Genomic DNA, 19,446 nt, shown 5'->3' on the forward strand with positions numbered 1-19,446 from the left:
CATTCAGAAATTCTCAGAAAGCCATGCTTCCGCTGAGTCACAAAACAAACAGAGCTAAAGGTGAGATGGTTGCGATGCAGTATAGGACTAATAATCTGTTAACTCTTTGAAGAACATGTACCTAGTGTAGTGGCGCATTCTCATCAACAACAGGGTTTGGAAAATATAGTCATTGCTATAAATGCTTGTAAGAATCCCATATAGATTGCTTGCCCACACAAGAAAGATTAAAGTTTTGGTACAAATAAAGAGATTGTCTCTGTGCTGAGTGTGTTCGTCTCTGTTTACGGATTTATGTAGATAGTGTAACCAAATAACTCACAAGAGGATTACACCCAGACTTCATATCCCCAATTTCTCCTCCAGTCAGAACAGACCTACAATGCATTGACATTTCCTTGCATTCAGCAGAGGTATGCCAATTCAAAAAATAACTTTACTTCACTTCAATTTAATGTCCATGAATGTTATCATGACAGAACTTGTTACTTGCTCTAATGCAGGGGTTTTCAACCTTTTTTGAGCAGTGTACCCCCGGCGGCTAGTCAAGGGGGGGAGGTGACAGCAGCTGCACACGAAGCAGCAGTGTGGGGTGGCGGATGGCAGCAGTGGCTACTGCATGCAAGTTTCAAACTCCACCCCCGCAGAGTCCTGCTGCCATAGATTTCACCCCCTGTGTCCACAGAGGGGCGCAGCTGCCCTCACCCAGCACCAGCCCTGCTCCAGTGAGGCGGTGGCGCGGGGTGGTGGCGCCTGCCCACACATACCCCCTGGGACCTTTCAAAGTACCCCCAGGGGTACATGTACTAACACATATTCATGTGAAGGCTAGAAGTGGAATTGATCTGTTCAAGCCATGCACCTGTTTATAGCAGCTTCAGTCATCGCATCAAGGCAAAGGTTGAAAACACCTGCATTAGATCTTTTTTTTTATTAGATCTTTTGAGCATGGTATCCTGCTCCATGCTACCATGCTTCTGGTACCTGAGCTAGTTTATTTAGAAGTACCCAGGTACTTATACACTCAGTCATGCTGGGCAGTGTTGGTATACGCTAAACTCACTAATCATACTATGAGGAATAAACAGCAAATACTCCAACAGCTGCAGATGACAAACAACTGCTGGGCTGAAATGTTTGCATGAGACAGTGGAATAACTCTATGTAATGAACAAATTCATAAACATCTCTTACAAACTCCCCCTCTCTACTTAACAAAGCAGAAAGCAATGGGGCATCCAGCAGGGAGGAGAACAATGGCTCTGCCCTATTTCCCTCTGATCTCTCCGGAGAAGGAGGGATATAAGCACCATCATTTGCAGCCAGTGCTCCTCTGCTATCTATATTAGACACACAAGGCAATCCCTATATGAAAGAATGAATAGACAGCAATTTGACATCACTTCCAGGAATGTACAAAAGTCTGTGGCAGAACACTTTAGCCTCACTGGCTATTCCATCACTGACCTCAGAGTAGCTGTTTTTGAGCAATATTTTAAAAACCAACTCAACACAAAACTGCAGAACAAGAAATCATCTGCAGACTGGATTGTGTTAAGTATGATCTCAACAGAAACTCTGTACTTTTATCTTATTACCTGGAGTAGCTTTTATAACCCTTATGTCCCTCAGTGGGTTGTCTGCTTTCTTTATCCCTTTTGATCTCTTCAACTCATCTTTGCCTCTCTCAGCAGTGACCCTTCCCACACCCTTTTCTTCCCTCCTTCCCCATCTTTTGTATTTAAATTATTTTATTTATTTTTATTTAGTAACCCCTGCTCTCTGCTAGTCCATTCATAGCATTTGATGAAGTAAGTTGCCCCCTGTGAAAGCCTCTCTGAACAAATTAGTCTTGTCACCCTGCCTTCTCCCTGACTTCAGACTAGCATGGCTAACTACTTCTCTCTACTCAATGGACAGAGTGAAATGACTGAAAGGTAAATCACTGCATTTCAATTCAATTTGCAGGTACAGGCAATCAACCATAGCTGTCTTCCTGGGCTTCATTTATAGGCACAGGCTACCTCAAAAGCTTTAATCTGTTACCCAACTCCAATTTTAAGAGAGACTTTCCAACTATGTAGAGACCAGCAACAGCACTGTAATCAGAATGACACTGCCAGAGCAATTCTGCATGCTCTTTCTTTGTAGAAGAGGTCATCAGACTGCAGCTGAAAAGATTTAAATGCCATCTGCACAGAACATGCTTGATGAAGGTGGGGAAACACTAATTGCTAACACCTGATTTCACTTCTGAGCTCCCCCTTAAGAATCACGTGAAGACAGATCCTACAGCAGTAAAAGTCTGGTACAAATAATGGATGCAAGGTGAACCACAGTGAGACTAAGTACAGATGGTCAAAAAACCCAACACTGAATCAATTCAATCTTTGCAGGTAAGTATAAACTGTGCAGATTGAACTGATAAGCAAGTGAACCAGACATTCACTGGGTAATTTCTGTTCCTAGCTTGAAGAGTTTAGAAAAAGAAGTAACTGACATGTCCCCTCTGGAATACTTCATGGAACAGTTATGATCAACTAATAGCTGATATGTGATCAAAAAGGAGTGATAAGAGTGATGTTGTAGCTGTGATTGTCCAGGAATTATGCAAAAGGAAAGGATTTCTTAGGGTGATATCTTTTATTGGATAAACTGCATAGTTGGGGTAGGGTTAGACAAGCTTTCAAATACAAGCCATTTTTTTCACATCTGAGGAGTAAAAGATACTTCAAGTTCCTATTCAGGTCCCACAAATGTTCCAATTCTTCCAAGTTTCTTTGGAAGAATACTTGCCATAAATGCATTTTTGGCATGAATGTCTGGAGGTTTAATTGTAATAGACTTCATACCATTTCAAATATAAAACTGTAAATGCACAATTTACAAAAGTAAATCCTAGTGGACTTTTTCATAATTATTCCTAAACCACTCTGTAGGGGTAGTTACAAGGACCATTTCGTTCTCTTGACCTCTAAAGAAGAGTTGTTGAATTGAAGTTTAGGCCACATTACTGTGATGCTGATATTCTGCTAGATCTGCTGTTTGCTAAAACAGATTAACTGATTATATGACATTTTGGTTTTGCAATTTTCCAGTTGGTAGGCTACCCATAAGTGTTCATGGTCACTTTTTATTTGTTTTAAATTGAAAAGAGGGGAAAAGAAAACCTTCATCCAGTTACAGAACAGAAAAAAAACCTCATAGGCAATGTAGCTAACAGTATGAATTGTACACACCCATGTTCCTTGAAATATTCACAATCTGTGTGATGCACAAAAGAAAGAATGATCTTCTGCAGAAATTCACCAACACCAACATTCACCAACACCAAAACCTGAGAACTGCCCATAAGCAGATCACATAATCCTCTCCCTGTAAGACAGCAAAATTACTCTGGTAAATCATTCACTATAAACTCTTTTCTCAATTCATCCTTTCAAGTGTAGCTAGGAACCTGGCTTCTCTCTTTCTGGGTACTTGACACAATTGGACGTTGTGAGTTTTTAGCAACATAAAAACTGACACTGCAGAAGAGATAATATAGCAATTGGGACCATGCTATATTACAGGGACCAAAGTGCCAATGACCTTTCTCTGCTAGGCTGAACCCCAGTCCTAATGAAGATCATATCCAAAGGACAAACAACTAAGAAAAGTACAGTTAAAAAAAAAGATTGTGTGTTAATGGCACTTGCATTAACTCATGAAGCTATGATTTGGAGTGCAAAAAAGAGAAGGTCTCATAACACGTGGCCCATTCCAGCCTGGCAGAGGAAACCGAATTCTTGCCTAAGATGACTTAACCTACCAAACGGACCATCTCTTCAGACCACACACAGATAGATCTCTGTTAAATGTTAACAAGACCAGTCACAGTTTGGGAATGAGTACAATTTCCTGTCACAATGCAACAAGGGTCTGTGCTTCCCACTAGGCTTATAGCTGAGGAAACATGCACAAGTTCAGCCTGAAAATTTTACTACTTTGCTTTCAATACTCTTTCCCACCAGTCCTTGGAAAAAGTTACAAAAGTTCAGCTGAATTCAATCAAAACTTAAAGTACTGAAAAATGAAGAGGAGGACAAACTGTCCCTAGAGTCCCAGAGTGCGTAATGTATGTGTGAACTGCCTGGGTTCTTTTTTTGGGTGGTTTTAACCATGCCCATTTTCAGCCACTTTCCTCCTTTCCCCCCAAACTTTTGCTACTGCAACAAAACACCTTATTTGCCAGTGTTGAATTCACACAACTTCCATGCACCTCTCTCTCTCACCTCCCTAATGGTCACATTAATGACCCAGGGTTTTCCACAGCACAACACCACAAGAGCTAATTGTTTCGAAGTTGGGAGAATTAAAAATCACTCCCATTATTATAAGGACAAGATTGCTCCCATTACGACAAAAACAAAATAAGCTGCTGAGGTAATGGGGAAGGCTTCTGAGTATATAACCACAGGTACCCAAGAAATACAGAGCTATGCAGCTATTTGAGGCATGCTGGTATTGCCACAGTAACATCAGGATGTAGCAAGTATTCGATGCATTTTTCCCTCCCCTTTCCTCTCCCCCAACTTACCTATTTAGACTTCTTTGGACAAAGGCTGCGCCTTACTAAGTGTTTTACTAAGGGCCAACACAGTGCCTCAACCGCACCTTGGTGTTGACATAAGACAAGTAAATAAATGCAATCGTAATTCATAATCACCTAGCACTTATATTGGGATTTTCTCCTACGGATCTTAAAACATTTGCCAAAGGGAGGTCATAAATACCTAGTTGGTCTAATAAAAGATATCACCTCTTCCACGACTTTTGTTTCCTTTGGCCAAAGGGAAAAATTTGTCCCCCGTTTTACATATAGGAAAACTGGTAGGGCAGGGAGGAACCTGCTTCCGATTGCAGCTATGCCACTGCAAGATTTGCTGCTAAGAGAAACCGTGTCCCCTCTCTCAAGACTATATCAACTAGTATCTCCAGGAACAGACAGGAGGCTTATTTCATACAGAGAACACGTGTTGTTTACAATTTTAGAAATATTAAAGTGAAATCATGCACATAAATGGTGTATTTAAATACATATTCCATTTTTAATAGGACTATGGTGTACAATTTACGGGTGCTGAATGTTACTCTATTTTGAAGAGCTGTTTTGGTCCACGGCAGCTCTCTCAAAGAATGTATATTTGATCTTTTTTGTTTTGGTAAAAACAATATGCGTTAGAAACATGAAGAGCTTTCAGAACATCTCTATTAGGACATACTTTATATAAACCACAAAAAGAGGACTCTCCAACCAACCATTTAAACAAAACCAGTAAAGTTGGTTTGAAGAAACTTAATTGCTTTTTGTAAAGTTTTCTGACTGGATTCCTGAGTTATCTGGTCCATCTATCCACAGTACAAGCCTGAAGCTTGGGCTGAGGTAAGGATCTGAAACAATTAAATGCAAACTAAACAATACTTTACCTTAAGCAGAACTTGACCAGTCTATTAAGGAGATGCAACTGAGAGAACTTTATTACTGTATAAATAATTGTAAAAGGAGAACATCTGAGGCCTCAGGGCTCTTTAATTTATCAGAAAAAGGCATAATGAGATCAGATAGATTCATCTGCCTTCACCTACCAGCTACGCAGGAAATAAGGCAATTTTTGAACACTGAGTATACGTAACCCTTAGTACAATTTACCAAAAAGATGGTGTACTCCCCATTACTTGGGTCTTTAAATCAAGAAAGAATCTCTCTAAAGTTACAGGCTCAACCAACAAGCTAGCCTCATGGTAAAAAAAAAAAAAAAAAAAAAAAAAAGGTATGTTCCTAACTCTGGTCAGCTTGTCTAAATTAGCCACGGCAGGCTAGAACTTCAGCAAGAAGAAGATCCCTGAGGTTTTAATTTGATTTAGCAACTCGAATTCAATCCCATACTCCTCTGTAGGTTTCAACTAGAATTGCTAATTCAAGTTAAAACGCATTACAATTTTAAGATGAGTTATAAGGGTGAAATTATACATTATACTAGACCATACTAAAGGTATTTAAAACATGAGCTTGTTAACTCTGTCCTTGGGCCAACACTACTCAACATCTTCATTAAGGATGTGGACACTGGTATCAAAAGCAGACTGGCCAAATTCTCTGACAACACCAAACTCTGAAGTAAAGTGTCCACACCTGAGGACAGGAGGGCGATCCAAGCTGACCTTGAAGGCTCAGGAAATGGGCAGACGAGAACCTAATGGTGTTTAACACCGAAAAATGCAAGGTTCTCCACCTTGGGAAGAAAAACCCGCAGCATGCTTATAGGTTTGGCAGTGCTATGCTGACTAGCACTACAGATGAAAAGGACTTGGGGGTCATGATTGACCACAAGATGAACGTGAGCCTTCAATATGATGCTGCGGCTAGTAAAGCAAGCAAAATGCTGGCTTGCATCCATAGATGCTTCTCAAGCAAATCCCAGGACGACATTCTCCCGTTGTACTCGGCCTTGGTGAGGCCGCAGCTGGAGTAGTGTGTCTAGTTTTGGGCTCCACAATTCAAAAAGGATGTGGAGGAGCTTGAGAGAGTCCAGAGGAGAGCCACACGCATGATCAAAGGTCAGGAAAACAGACCTTATGATGAGAGGCTGAGAGCTATGCGACTCTTCAGCCTGGAAAAGTGCAGGCTCAGGGGCAATCTGGTGGCCGCCTATAAGTTTACCAGGGGTGCTCACAGGATCTGGGGGAATGTCTGTTCACTAGAGCCCCCAAGGGATGACAAGGTTAAATGGTCACAAACTCCTTCAGGACTGTTTCAGGCTGGACATAAGGAAGAACTTCTTTATAGTCCGAGCCCCCAAGATCTGTAATAGACTGTCACTGGAGGTGATTCAAGCACCTACTTTGAATGCCTTCAAGAGACATTTGGATGCTTATCTTCCTGGGATCCTATGACCCCTGCTGACTTCCTGCCCCTGGGGCAGGAGGCTGGACTCAATGATCTTCCGAGGTCCCTCCCAGCCCTAATGTCTCTGAAATCTATGAAACTTGTGCTAAGCGCCCTCTGAGCATCTCAGTTATGCCACTTCAGGCAAGGGTTAACTCTGGGCTGTGCTACCAAACTCATGTTAGGGTAACTTCAGTCTGCTCCAGAGAGGTAAAATGAACAATTTGCTGTCCTTCTGCATCCCTGAATGCATTGCTCCTAACCCCTGTCCCCTACCTAGATCAAGGATAGAGCCCAGGTATTTGGCTCCTAGCCATGCCCTTGCTCACATGGCAAGTTATAGCTGTGCAGGCACTAAACAGTATCAACCCTTACCATGTAATAGCTCGCAGCATGATCTAATTTTAACACCACCTAACATTAGACAGATTTAGTATGGTTTAAGTGCAATGCATAGCTTCACCCTTAGTCAATTCATATTAGCCAACCTCAGTTACCTTTGCAGTGTAAACATACCTCTAGATTGAGCATCTTACCTTAATGTTTTTGCACTTGTGGCACTTAGGAATTCTCTCCATTTAGAGCCACAGGCAACCTACAGACATTCACCTGCAGCCACCTCTCAAGGGACTGGGATGTCAATGAAGTAGAAGCAGAGAAGGCAAGTTTAGACTTCTAAGACAAAGGACAGCCAGGATGATACAGGCTTTGCTTAATATAATGGTTCAGGTTAATTTTAGTATTCCTAGGTTCTATTCAGAGGAAGTCCCTTGGAAAAAAGTTTTGATGGCAAGACTTTTAAAGACCTAATTAATTCCTTGTGCCTCTAGTAAGCTTACAAAACAGGCGTGTGTAATACAGATTATACAAGAAACTAGGCGGCAGTTGAATTTAAAAATCATTTCCCTCTCCAGCAATCACCAGTTAAAGAGAGAGAGGTGCTCCACTGGAAAGAAAAGAGTGGTTTGAGAAACAATTTTCAGGGCAAACATCAATCTTACAGCTAGCTGGGTAAACCTAGCTTTTCATTTCCTGCAACTCCTGACCCCCATATAAAACAGCACCACAAACCTGCCTATTGTTCTCAAACAGCGAAACTTTCCCTCCTGGCAAGTAGTAGCATGCAGCACATTTCAGCTTCTCCTTTTCCAAAGAATTAAATTCCAGAGGCCCCTGAGGACAAGTATGGGTTCATAGCTCTGTCTAGCCTGCTCTTAAATGTTTTGCCTTCCTTTCATGTTATTTAACCCTTTTGTTTAACCATTTTTTTCCTTTTAATAGTCATTTTTAAAAAACCCAAAAACATGACATTTTGAAGCAAAAGGTCAAAAGTTTTATTTTAAAATGTTGAAACAAAACATTTCAGCATTTCTGAAATGAAACCTTTGAAACTGTCAAAATGAAACTCTTAAACATTTTCAAATCCCCCCGGGTTTTTCTTACCCAGATTTGCAGTTTTTGTCCCCTCAGAAAATCCATTTTCTGATTAATTTACTATTCACCCCCCCCAAAAAAAACCCCACACACAGCTCTACACTGAACAGTGTATAACAAGTGCACTGAACGCATATGGGGCCAGATTCTGATCTCTGTCGCTTTGAATTTCTGTCACTGTAAAGTTAAACACAGGCTGAAAGCTTTTGCAGAGGTTTTCTTAAAAACACAGCAGTTCATCACCCAACAGCCGACTCCCACTGTACTTTGCTCAGATAAGAACGACATCCAAAACCAGCTATTTCCTATCTACAAAGAGGTAGGAGAAAATGTTTAATTTTGTGTCTCCTATAAATGCTTTCAAAATATAGAGACCAACCCTGGGAAATATTGTAAACTTAAAATTTTAAAAGGTACATAAATCAATCAACAGGCTTAAATGCCAAACCAATTACATAGAAAAAAAATTTAAATCCTTCCCTTTTTGCTAAACTATAGCAAATTAATACTTTATTCTCACCTTATTTTCTACTGACTTTACTCATAAAATGGCTGTCCAGGAGCACTTATAGCTTTTAGTTTAGCTTTAAATTTATCACAAACTATAAAAAAATCTGTATAGTCATGGGAACTTTTGGTATATGACCATGCGTCAAGAAACAATGGAAGGGAAAATCAAGGAGAGAACATCAAATCCAAACTGGACGTGCTCATAAACGCAGCAGTAAACTGGAACTGTGTCATCTCATAGATGGTGTAACGGAGGGCAAGGAAACTGTGATCTCTTGTCTGGCAATTATACCGTAAGATCTTTGGGGCGGGAACCATCTTCAACTCCTCTGTGGCCCAGTGGGGTCCTGTGCCATGAGCAAAGCTCAGAACACAAACCATCAGAATGCAAACAACACTACATCAGTGTTTAACGTCTCTCCCATGTAAGTCGAATGCATTGTGATCACTGGACCTGTGTCACTGGAGAGGGAAACAGGTCTGAAATCATGAAGCTGCGCATACCAAAAACCAATCAGGTCCTGTTCTGCACAAAAAATAATGTAACAAAAGCAGACTTTGAAAAAATCTTTGGTCCCCCCACACTTGATCTTTGTGATGGAAACATTCACCGAAAAGATCTTATGACTTCCCAGAGCTTGTTTGTTTCCAATAGACACACACCAGCAATGCAGAGGTATAACAACTCAATCCAAACCCTTTGAGTTGCATCAGAACAGATCAAAAAGATTGCCATTCAAACAGATGGGGACCTCTAACAAGTGTAATTTTTTTTTTTTACTTCATAGACATTAGGGCTGGAAGGGGCCTCATAAGATCATTGGGTCCAGCCCCCTGCCCCAGGGGCAAGAAGTCAGTTAGGGTCAAAGGATCCCAGCAAGATCCGCGTCCAAATGTTTCTTAAAGGAGTCCACAGTAGGTACTTGCACTACTGCTGGGAGGAGTTTGGTCCAGGCCTTGGGGGCTCAGACAGTAAATAAGTTTTTCCTTATGTCCAGCTATGGCAGTGCACTGTAGGTGCCGGCCACTTTAAGGGCCAGAAGACAGCAGCCAGCAGGTGCCTGATGAGGGCAGCCATTTTAGATTCAGGGCTGCCATATAAACAGGGCATTTTGCTGCTGGGAGCCAGACAACAACATTGCCTGGCTGCAAGTATCATCTGGAGGTAAGGGAGGAGCTGTAGGGGATGGTCAGGAGACTCCCAGTCCTGGGTACGACTTAAAACTGCACCCTGCCAGGAGTGGGTGGCCTGGTGGGGCTCTCAGTGGTGCGGGAGCCCCCAGAAAATGCCAGGCCAGTTACCACCCTGATGAAAGGTGGGTCAGGGCGCCTTAACCCCTAACCCCCACAACCGGGTGGGTTACCCCTTTTGGGGTCTGGAAGGTAGACTCCAGAGAGAGAGTGTGAGGCCACAGACTCAAGAACCTGTCTGAACAACCCCTGACTGGCCCGTGCTGGGGCCAGGACCCGAAGGGTCAAAGGGCCGGGGCAGAGGTGGCCCGCTGCGAGGGACGCCCAAGAGCTGCACACCTGGGGTCCCGACTGGCCTGGCAGTGGGCCAGGGCTAGTAGCCAAAGGTCCCGGGGGGGGACCACAGCCGTAAGGGGAAAGCGGCTCAGGGAGCTATGCAGCCGGGAATGAAGACGGCATAGGCCGCCGGAATGGAGGGATCATAGAGGGGTTCTCATCGGAGAAGTCTGGGGCTCAGCGTGGGGCCAATGATTGTAAGAACCAATGGATGCCATCTGCAAGGCTTGGGTTGCCGTGTAGGGGAGGAACGGAGCCGCAGATAGCGCCCCCTGGCTTCGGGGCAAGAAATGGGCAGCCTCCCACTTTATTAACAACAAATAATCAATTAACAACCAGGCGTGGCGGGCGAGAAGGCGGGCGGTTAGCCCAGAAGCAGGTGGGAGGGCCACTGGGAAATCAGCCCCGAGAAGGCCCCCCCGTTACACCAGCCTAAAACGGTCTTGCAGGAGTTTGTGACCTCGGACCTTAAATTAATTCTGTGAACAATTTAACACAGATCATTCCTGGTGTTTTTAATACAAGGAGGCTCTGTTCTGATTCAAAACAATAGGTGGTGGGGGAAACAAAATTAATTTAAAGTAGCTTGAAAAATCTCATCATCACCAGAAAAATCTTAGAGGCAACCTATCAGAGTGCTTCACGGCCACAGAACACAACCATTGTACTTCCTAACAAGGCTGTCTTGATCAACTAATCTCTCAGGGAGCGTGGGATTTGGGGGTTAAGCTGTGTGGCATCAAAGTTACAGTTCACCAGAATCAGCTAGAAGCAGCAGCCCCCTTGAATAAGCATCATAATCCCATGGGTCTCCTTTCTGATCTCTTTACAGCACATGTGTGTGCACACACAGACACAGCCTTCTGTTGTTACTGGGGCTGTGGGAGAAGAATTTAAATATGAAAAGAATTACTGGCCCACTAAAGATTTAAGCATTATACAGTAGCACCAAGACATGCACACCTTCTTGGTTTGTCATTAATGAATTTCTTGTTTCTAGTGTCAAGTGGAATTTGTTTATTCCATAGCTAATTGTTGTCTGATTCCCATCCTGTTTTCAATAATTTCACCCCTTTAAAATCAATTCCATGATTAAAATATTCTATTGCTTGATAAAAATCCTCCCTAGTTTTCTGCTACCATGGAGGTCTGGGGTATATACAGAAACCACAAAGCTACAATGCTGGCACTCAGTGCTTGGGAGAGGTCAGGATTGGAAGGTTATAACCAGTAGCATAAATAAAAGGGAGGCAACTGGGGCACCACAGTGTTTGGGGGCAGAAGGGGCACAAAAATAACAGCAGCCACACTGATGGCTTGGGCACAAAATTGCCCAATTATGCCTCTAGTTATGGCAGCTGATGGTCAAGTCTAAGCGCTTCACCTCAGCAATTGTAAAGCTGATGATAAAATCTGAGAGCAATTCCTGAAAGTCTATGGGAGCTTTACCTTCTAGCAATGTGCTTTGGTTAAAGATATCTTTTGTGAGTACCAACTCCATCCAATAGGGAACTGAAAGGCAAGGCAGTGCAAAATCTCATCAGTAGGACTTTAACTGGAAGATAGTTTAGAGGAGATGAGCCTCTGAAGTGAAGGATTACAAACACCTAGGCTAAGTACAAACAGTCAAAAAGCCTGAGGCTGAATCAATTCAATCTTCCCAAGTCAGTTTAAAATGTGTAGATTGAACCGATAACAGTACTGGCATGACAACAACTGGAAAAACACAATCCTCCTGGCACAGATAACACAATTGTCTATGTGCTAAGAATGCCTTCACTGGAGGAAAGGGTGTTAGTCTCTCCGCTCTCATTTTCTCTATATAGCAGGTAGGAAATTAAGACAACCAATATTTCCTGATGAAACAGGGACCTTGCCAATTATATATTAGCCAAATGGATAAAGTAGCTTAACAGTCCCAATTCTTGCTTATAATAATAACAATTAGGTTTCTTGCCTCATCACTGCTTGTAAGGGTACTGTGTTTCTGGCCTTGGCCCAAGGTTTAAAAAAAAAAAAAAAAAAAAAAGTAAAGTACAGTATAGTCCAACTCCCATGGGTATTTCATTCACCAGATTAACCAAACATCCTTTTTTTTTTCTAAAAACTTACATTTTTAGGTGCAGATATTTCTGATGTTAATGTTAAAATCAACATGATCCCATTTCCCACACCTCAGTAGCCTAATTCTGTTCCAGCTGAAGCCAACTGTAAAACTCCAAAAAAGCTTCCATTTACCACAGGTAAATACTTTCAAAATGCCCCAGCCTTATGTTCATCTTTTGCAGTCACATTCCTCTGGCATTTTAACATGTCTTAGGGAAGAGAAAAGTTGACTTTTCACTTTGTTCTAAAACTGAAAGTGGTGCAAGGCCTCAAAACATTTCAGCTAACTGAAAAACCAGCTGAGATGCAGAGCTTGCACTACAGGGCAGCACAGCATAACACTGTACATACAAAGGGATTCCTGAATTCAAAGGTGTGCAGTATATGCTAGTTTGCATTGTATTTATGACAACACACAACGATACAAAATATAACCTATATTAAAATGATACAGTATGTACCCCAAAGTACAAAGTTGAATATTCATCTTTAATTTGTTGAATTTTCTCATTAATTATAATGTTTATGCTGTTGTACCTACCAGATACCAACCAAGTTGGGACCCTTCTACTAGGTGCTTTGCAAACTGGAAAAATGACTGTCCCTGGTCCAAAGAGCTTACCCTTTAACAAACTATAACATGTGGGAAAGCTTTCCTCTTCCCTTTGAATTCAGACCCACCCAGAACAAGGACTGTTTCTGTTCAAATCTAAGAGTCTGTCAGGGTCAGGAATTACCACCATGATAACCCAAGGCGAAGTGGCTGATGTAATGTAGGATCCCACATTTCCATGGACTCTGACTAGTGTGCACTGTTCCTGGATGAACAAGTTGTCTTTACATTGGCACTGCTTCCGACTACAAATCTTCCACCTTTTACCTTAGGGCTTGTATAGATTAATAAATCCACCAAAAACTATGCGAAAACCTCACCAGATTCCTCACTGGGTCAGCACATGGGGTTAGCTCCTGAACACTTGGATCAGGCCTCATGTGCCCAGATCAAGCCTTTGGGTTCTGTACTGCCTTGGCCTGGTCCTGCACACCCGATCCAGTGCCCAGGGGCACACTATCTGCAAGGCTCCCCATGGGTCCAAAATTCTGACAGCAGGGGAGTGGCAATTCATGCTGCTACTGCTCCCCCACCAACAAAGTTATGGATCTGTGGGAAGCCCAGCTGGCTAAATGACATAACTGAGCACCCCTGTCCTACATGAACATCAAATTTTTAGACATTATGATCAATATCTGGAATGGCACACTAGAAACTACTATGTACAAAAAACTCACGGACCACCATACTTACGTCCACAAGACCAGCAATCATCCCAAGCAAAACAAAAAAGCTGTAATCTACAGCCAAACCCTTAGATACCACTGCATGAGATCAGAGGAGAACGCTCGTGATGCCTACCTGGCCAGCCTAAAATCTGCCTTTATACAACAAGGACACTCCAGTAGAGAAACATACTATATCCTTGAAAGAGCTGGTCAAATACCCCACAATAACCTACCACAATACAAAAAGAACCCCCCTGTGACTGGAAATGCCTGGTACCTTCCACCCCACACTAGAATGGATTAAAAGGGCCATCAAACAACTACAGCCTATGCTCAACAAAGATTGGACCTTCGCAGAAATACTCCCAGCTCCTCTGGCTTTCAAACAACTCCCTTACTTCACCCAACTCCCCACTGTTCAACAGACATCAAATGGAACACAACCTTGCCTTAACAATAGATGCCTAACCTCTCAACACATCTTCACTGTTACTACAAGCAACATCCCCCACAACAAACCCATCAGAATCCACAGATCCTACACGTCTTTCTCAAAAACTGATCCAGTGCACTAAATGCCCTCATGGGCTAAGTACAGACAGTCAAAAAGGCTGAGGCTGAATTGATTCAGTCTTTGCTGTTTAGTCTAAGCTGCAGAGACTGAACCGATAAGCAAATGAAAACACATTCACTTTTGATTGAGGAAATGAGCCACATGCCTTCAATGGCTCAAGCCGGAAGCCAGGGAGAGGTGGGGCGAGTGCACTAGAGCACACCTGCCAGCCAAAGCCAAAGGCAAAGGAAGAGGAAAAAACCCTCCAAGACTTTTTCCCCCTCCCTGCTAGAGCAGAGGGGGTATGGCCAGGCCCTAGCCCATGCTCTGCCTGGGCAGGGGGGAAAGGTAGTGGTACTAAATTCATAAAAGCTTGGAGAAAGAACTATTCTTGTTAAAAAAAACTATAAATACAGCACGGGCAGTGTGTTCACTTACTGTTCCTGCTGCCTCCAAGGTCTCTGGGATTTGCAGTCCAGAATCAAAGCAGCAGGACTGTGCAGGGTTGCTCATCACTTCCTCTTCCTGCTTCCAGGTGCCTCTGGGATTTGTAGTTCACAGTCACAGCCAGCGCTAAGTAAGCTGGCAGGGCAGTCTGTACTCAGGAGAAGGTGCGTTTAACCCCCCTTCCTGGCCCCAGCCCCCAGCTGGGGTTTGCCTGGGGGCAGAGGGAGCAGTGAGCCAGCCCTCACTGCTCCAGCTAGGGAACAAGAGGGGCAGGGCCAGTCCTGTTCTCTGGAGCAGACAGCACAGCACAGCCCAGGGCTTCAGAGCACGCTGGGATGCTGGGGGACTCTGATTTAACTTAAACCAGGAAGGGCTCTGGCACAGAAATTTCACAAAATGGTTTCGCCTAAATCAGTTAAGTCTGATACTACATTTAACCAGGTTTATCTTAACCCAGTTTCAGCCATTTTGAAACTGGTTTATTTGCACTGAACTTCTGTTCTGTTACAGGTTTAAAACAGCTTCTGATCACTTAAACCGGTTAATGTATAACGTCTATCTTTAGCCATGGTAACTATGTGAGTAAAACTAAACAGCAACTATGCACCAAAATGATACACCAGAATGACCTCTCACAGAAAAAACAATGAGGGACAGAAACACATACACATCAGTTGGAGCCTATTTTTCATAGAACAGACATTCCCTTTCTGACCTCACTATCCTCATGCTCAAGGGAAATGTACCAAACACCTTTAAAAGGTAAGCTTGGGAACTGAAATTCATAGCTGACTGGACACAAACAACCAAGGACTGAACATCAATATGAATTTTAGGACACACTATAATTTATTTGAATCCTAAAATTCTTCCTACACACTACAGGTGATAATGACTCTCCTCCTTTTTGATATGTTTTGATCTGTCAGTAATCAAACTTCTTTTTGTCTTCTAATTGTTTGTTTGCTACCCCTGAGAGTTTCTCCCCCTTCCAATTCCACAGCTTTACCCACTGTTCCTAACAATAGCTCTGCTTGCTTCCTTCCTCCCACCTGGTGACGAATAACTTGCTTTCAAAAGCTTGTCTACCTTTATCCATACCATGCAGCCAGTACAACAAAAGATATCACCGCAAAAAATCCTTACCTCTCACATAATTCCTGGATCATCACAGCTACAACATCACCCTCACACTGCTAAAATCATCTGGCAACTTAACTTTGGATCTCCTGTGACTGAGGACAATTATGGTAATTACAGCACTAAGAGCATGAAGTTATAGCAATCACACAAAGAAACAGGCAATTTAATGTCATAACAGGCTTGGTTACTAGTGTTTAAGGAGATCTGTGCACCTTACAGAAATCAAGAAACAAGGAAGAAGTGTGTTTTGGTTAAGATACCTCTGAGTAGGAAGGGGTACTACTTTAGTTAATCAGTCACATTAATTGGAGCTGCTAGAAAATGACATTTAGGGTGTAATTCATTATGGGATTAGCTAAGGATAATTACTGGATGTAAGCAATATTGCTTTAAATGGAGTATCTACTTTGAGTGCTCAAAAGGAAACAAACAAAGATTACTTCCTTTGGTGACAACCACGGTACTGGTGCATGTGTGCGCATGTTTAGTACTATACTAAACACAGTAAAAGAACTGCAGGTCTGCTTCTTTCCCTCTTGGATCTTAAAATGATTTGCTCCCATATTAGAAAACTTAGAACAACATCCCCTTTTGTGGAGGCCTGTTTATTAACTCTTTTGCATAATACAATAGTCTTTCAGTCCCTCAAATCCATTTAGTCTCCTACAGACCTGGGTACTAATTGAGACTGGACTTCCAGCCCTGAGATAGGACAGCTCAGCTGCTGTCACCCTCCTAATGCTCTCTCCTTCCCAGGGCTTGTTCTGCTTGGCTGGTAAGGAGAGAAGTCTTGACCTGCCCTGCCAGGTTCTTGGTACTGGGATTAGAGCAGGTAGGAAATGTTCTGTCAGAATTTTTCCTTACAGGAGATGTAAGGTTGCCAACTCTGACTGAAGCTATTCCAGGAGATTTTTGTTTCCAACATGATGTAATGTCATGAATTGTACTGTTCAGCCCATTCACAATATCAGTCTCCCAGACTGCTTTCAGTAGTCACTGGGAGATCGATACCGATTCCGGTAGACTCCCGGGCAATCCAGGAGGGCTGGCCCTAAGGAGATGTGGTCCAGGCAGGGAACCAAACCCATGAAAGAGAATGGAGACACAGGCACCTGAAGTACAATTCCTGTGAGGTAGCTTAGGAGCATTCCTGAATCAAAATATTTTTGTTTAGGCAAAATTTTTCATTCTTCCACATTCCACAGAAAATTTGGGGGGATTGATTTTCAGGGGGAAAAAAAAAGCAATTTTCTGTAAAACATTTGGATTAAAATGACCTTTTTTTTTTTTGTTTTAACTGAAGTCTTCCACGAAGAAAAGAAACACAACAGCTGTAATCAAGATAGAGCGAGGGTGCTCAGATGTATCTTTAGGCTCATAGGGCTCCCCAAGGGGCTAAAGTTTAGCAAGAGAGGATCAATGGCTGCATTAACTGCTGCTCCCCTGACTAAATTTCTGGACCTATAGGATGCTCTGCAGGCCAGATAACTTGGCTCTACATGCCAGACTGTGCCAGGGCACAGCCAGATCTAGGCATATGGGACTGTAACATGGTGCAGCTAACCCCAGGCAGAATCCAGCCTGTGGACCAACCCTGCACCATTCATCCAGCCGGTGGGGCCAGAAGGTTGGGTGTCACTGTGACAGCGTAGTCTCTCTCTTCACAACATGCTCTATGGTTAGCTATGCCATATTGCTTGCTTCCCAAGCCAGTATTAGAGAAATACTGGCCAATCTGGAGATTAGCTACTGGACAAGATGGGCCACAGGTCTGATCCACTCAGGCTGTTCCTACTTTAGTGCAGTGCAAAGAGAAAAGAGCAAGGTAAGCTAGGGAGACGAATTAAAAACCTGTACGAAAGACCCAACTGCCAAAAGAAGATTGCTTTAAAGATTTTTTAAAAAGTCACTGCAGAAAAGGTGGTATTTTTAGCTACATCTCAAGAACTTCCCAAGTTCTCTACAAGGAGCTAAAAACTGATCCCATATAAACAGGAAACGTCAACTTGTTTTCTGTACATTAAAGTTGAAATACATAAATAGATAAACTGAAGCAAAGCAGATGTTCCCACCCTGGAGGAATCATAGCTGACAGGCACTACCTTCTCTGCCTCAAAATACAATTATTGTTTTTTTCTTATTCTACAGTACCCACAAGTACAGTCATTGTCCACCAAAGAACTTGAAATCTTGGGTCCTAATCCTACAGCAAAATAGTTTTCCTTCTTAATATTTATAATGCTCCTGAACTGGGCACCTCTGAAATAGAAATGAATACTGAAAGTGACTTGTGGCACAGACCATTTTGCATTTGAAGAGTGCCTAGCATACCAATGTCCTAGTCTTGGGGGCTATCACAATTATACTAACTATATTTGTGACAAAGCTTCTTCTTTCAGCCCTTTCTCTAATCTAACAATTACAAGATATGGAAAGCACCAGTCCAAACAGTCCCCTTTAAGTAGAATACATAATCTGCTTCTTCAGTCATTGCAAACACATCAACAGGAGGATCCTAGGCCCTTGAAAAGCTGTCCTGAATATGGTGCAGCAAAGCACAGGTAGGAAACAGTTAGCGACTTAAAACAAGGCTGTAGTTTTTCATCTAGTCAGCTTTATACATGCCCATATCCATATCATCTACATCTATAGAGAAGCGAAAACAATTTTAATTAGATGAACACAATACATTTGTCCATAGTAGAAGAGTTAAGGTGTCCCTTCCATCATATGCTTCAAAAGAAAGAAAGAACTGAATTTTCTTGAATTCAGTTCCTTCTATTTTATTTTAATGGGTAGAAGCTTGCTGCTGAAGCATTTCCTGCACGATGGAGTGATAAGCCCACGTGGCCCAAGTTGGAACACAAGAATGAATGGAGAAGGGTCTTGAGAAATGTGGGAAGTATCCTCCTCATAGTTAAATTTCAATTGCAAGAACTCTGAAAAGAAATGCTTTCCTTCCTTTTTGCTTTTGTGAGCTGTCAGCTACCACTACTGGCCCTAAACAGCCATCATACATTCATTTTTTAGGGCTGCCAAACAGAGCCTTTGCTTGTAAACTAAGTTCATGCACCACATTTTCATCTCAATGGACAGCATTCCTCATGAAACAAGGAAGATAAAAACATGTTGTTGATGGTCTTGAGTAATAAACATATTTTCTTGACCCAAATATTTTGTGCTTTGTGTAGTGACATTGCCAGCTCTTGTGGTTTTGCCACAAGACTTATGGTATTTGATATTTTTCTTATAACCCATTTTGCATATTTATTATATGAGAATTTCAACTTTTATTTAAAAACAGGGTTCTTGCCCTCATGGTTGGAGAGAAAAGGCTTGGAAACATGAACCCTAAATGTTCCAGAAACCAAATAAAAATATTTCAATTTTAAGGTTTTAAAGGCAACCTCAGGAGATGCAGAGAAATCTGACTTGAGGGGGTAGGGTGTGTTATGACTGGGCCTGGAGATCCTACTTTTGACAAAAGACTAGATGTTTTGAAGAGAGCCCGGGGCTC

The 19,446-nt window shown here is 42.4% G+C and overlaps 1 protein-coding gene across 2 annotated transcripts in view; it reads right to left on the reverse strand.

Annotated features, from left to right (window-relative positions):
* LOC102576203 (aryl hydrocarbon receptor) overlaps positions 1-19,446 on the reverse strand; it is a 133,723-nt gene that overhangs the window by 63,926 nt on the left and 50,351 nt on the right. The window contains exon 1 of one of the 2 annotated variants that reach the window (XM_059727152.1): positions 15,933-15,979. The exons of the other annotated variant lie outside the window; for it this stretch is intronic. The gene's annotated coding sequence lies outside the window, so the exon portion shown is untranslated. Of the gene's footprint in view, positions 1-15,932; positions 15,980-19,446 lie in introns of those variants that run through there. 2 annotated transcript variants of the gene reach the window in all.

The sequence above is a fragment of the Alligator mississippiensis genome, chromosome 4, assembly GCF_030867095.1.
Source record: "Alligator mississippiensis isolate rAllMis1 chromosome 4, rAllMis1, whole genome shotgun sequence".
Taxonomy (NCBI): domain Eukaryota; kingdom Metazoa; phylum Chordata; order Crocodylia; family Alligatoridae; genus Alligator; species Alligator mississippiensis.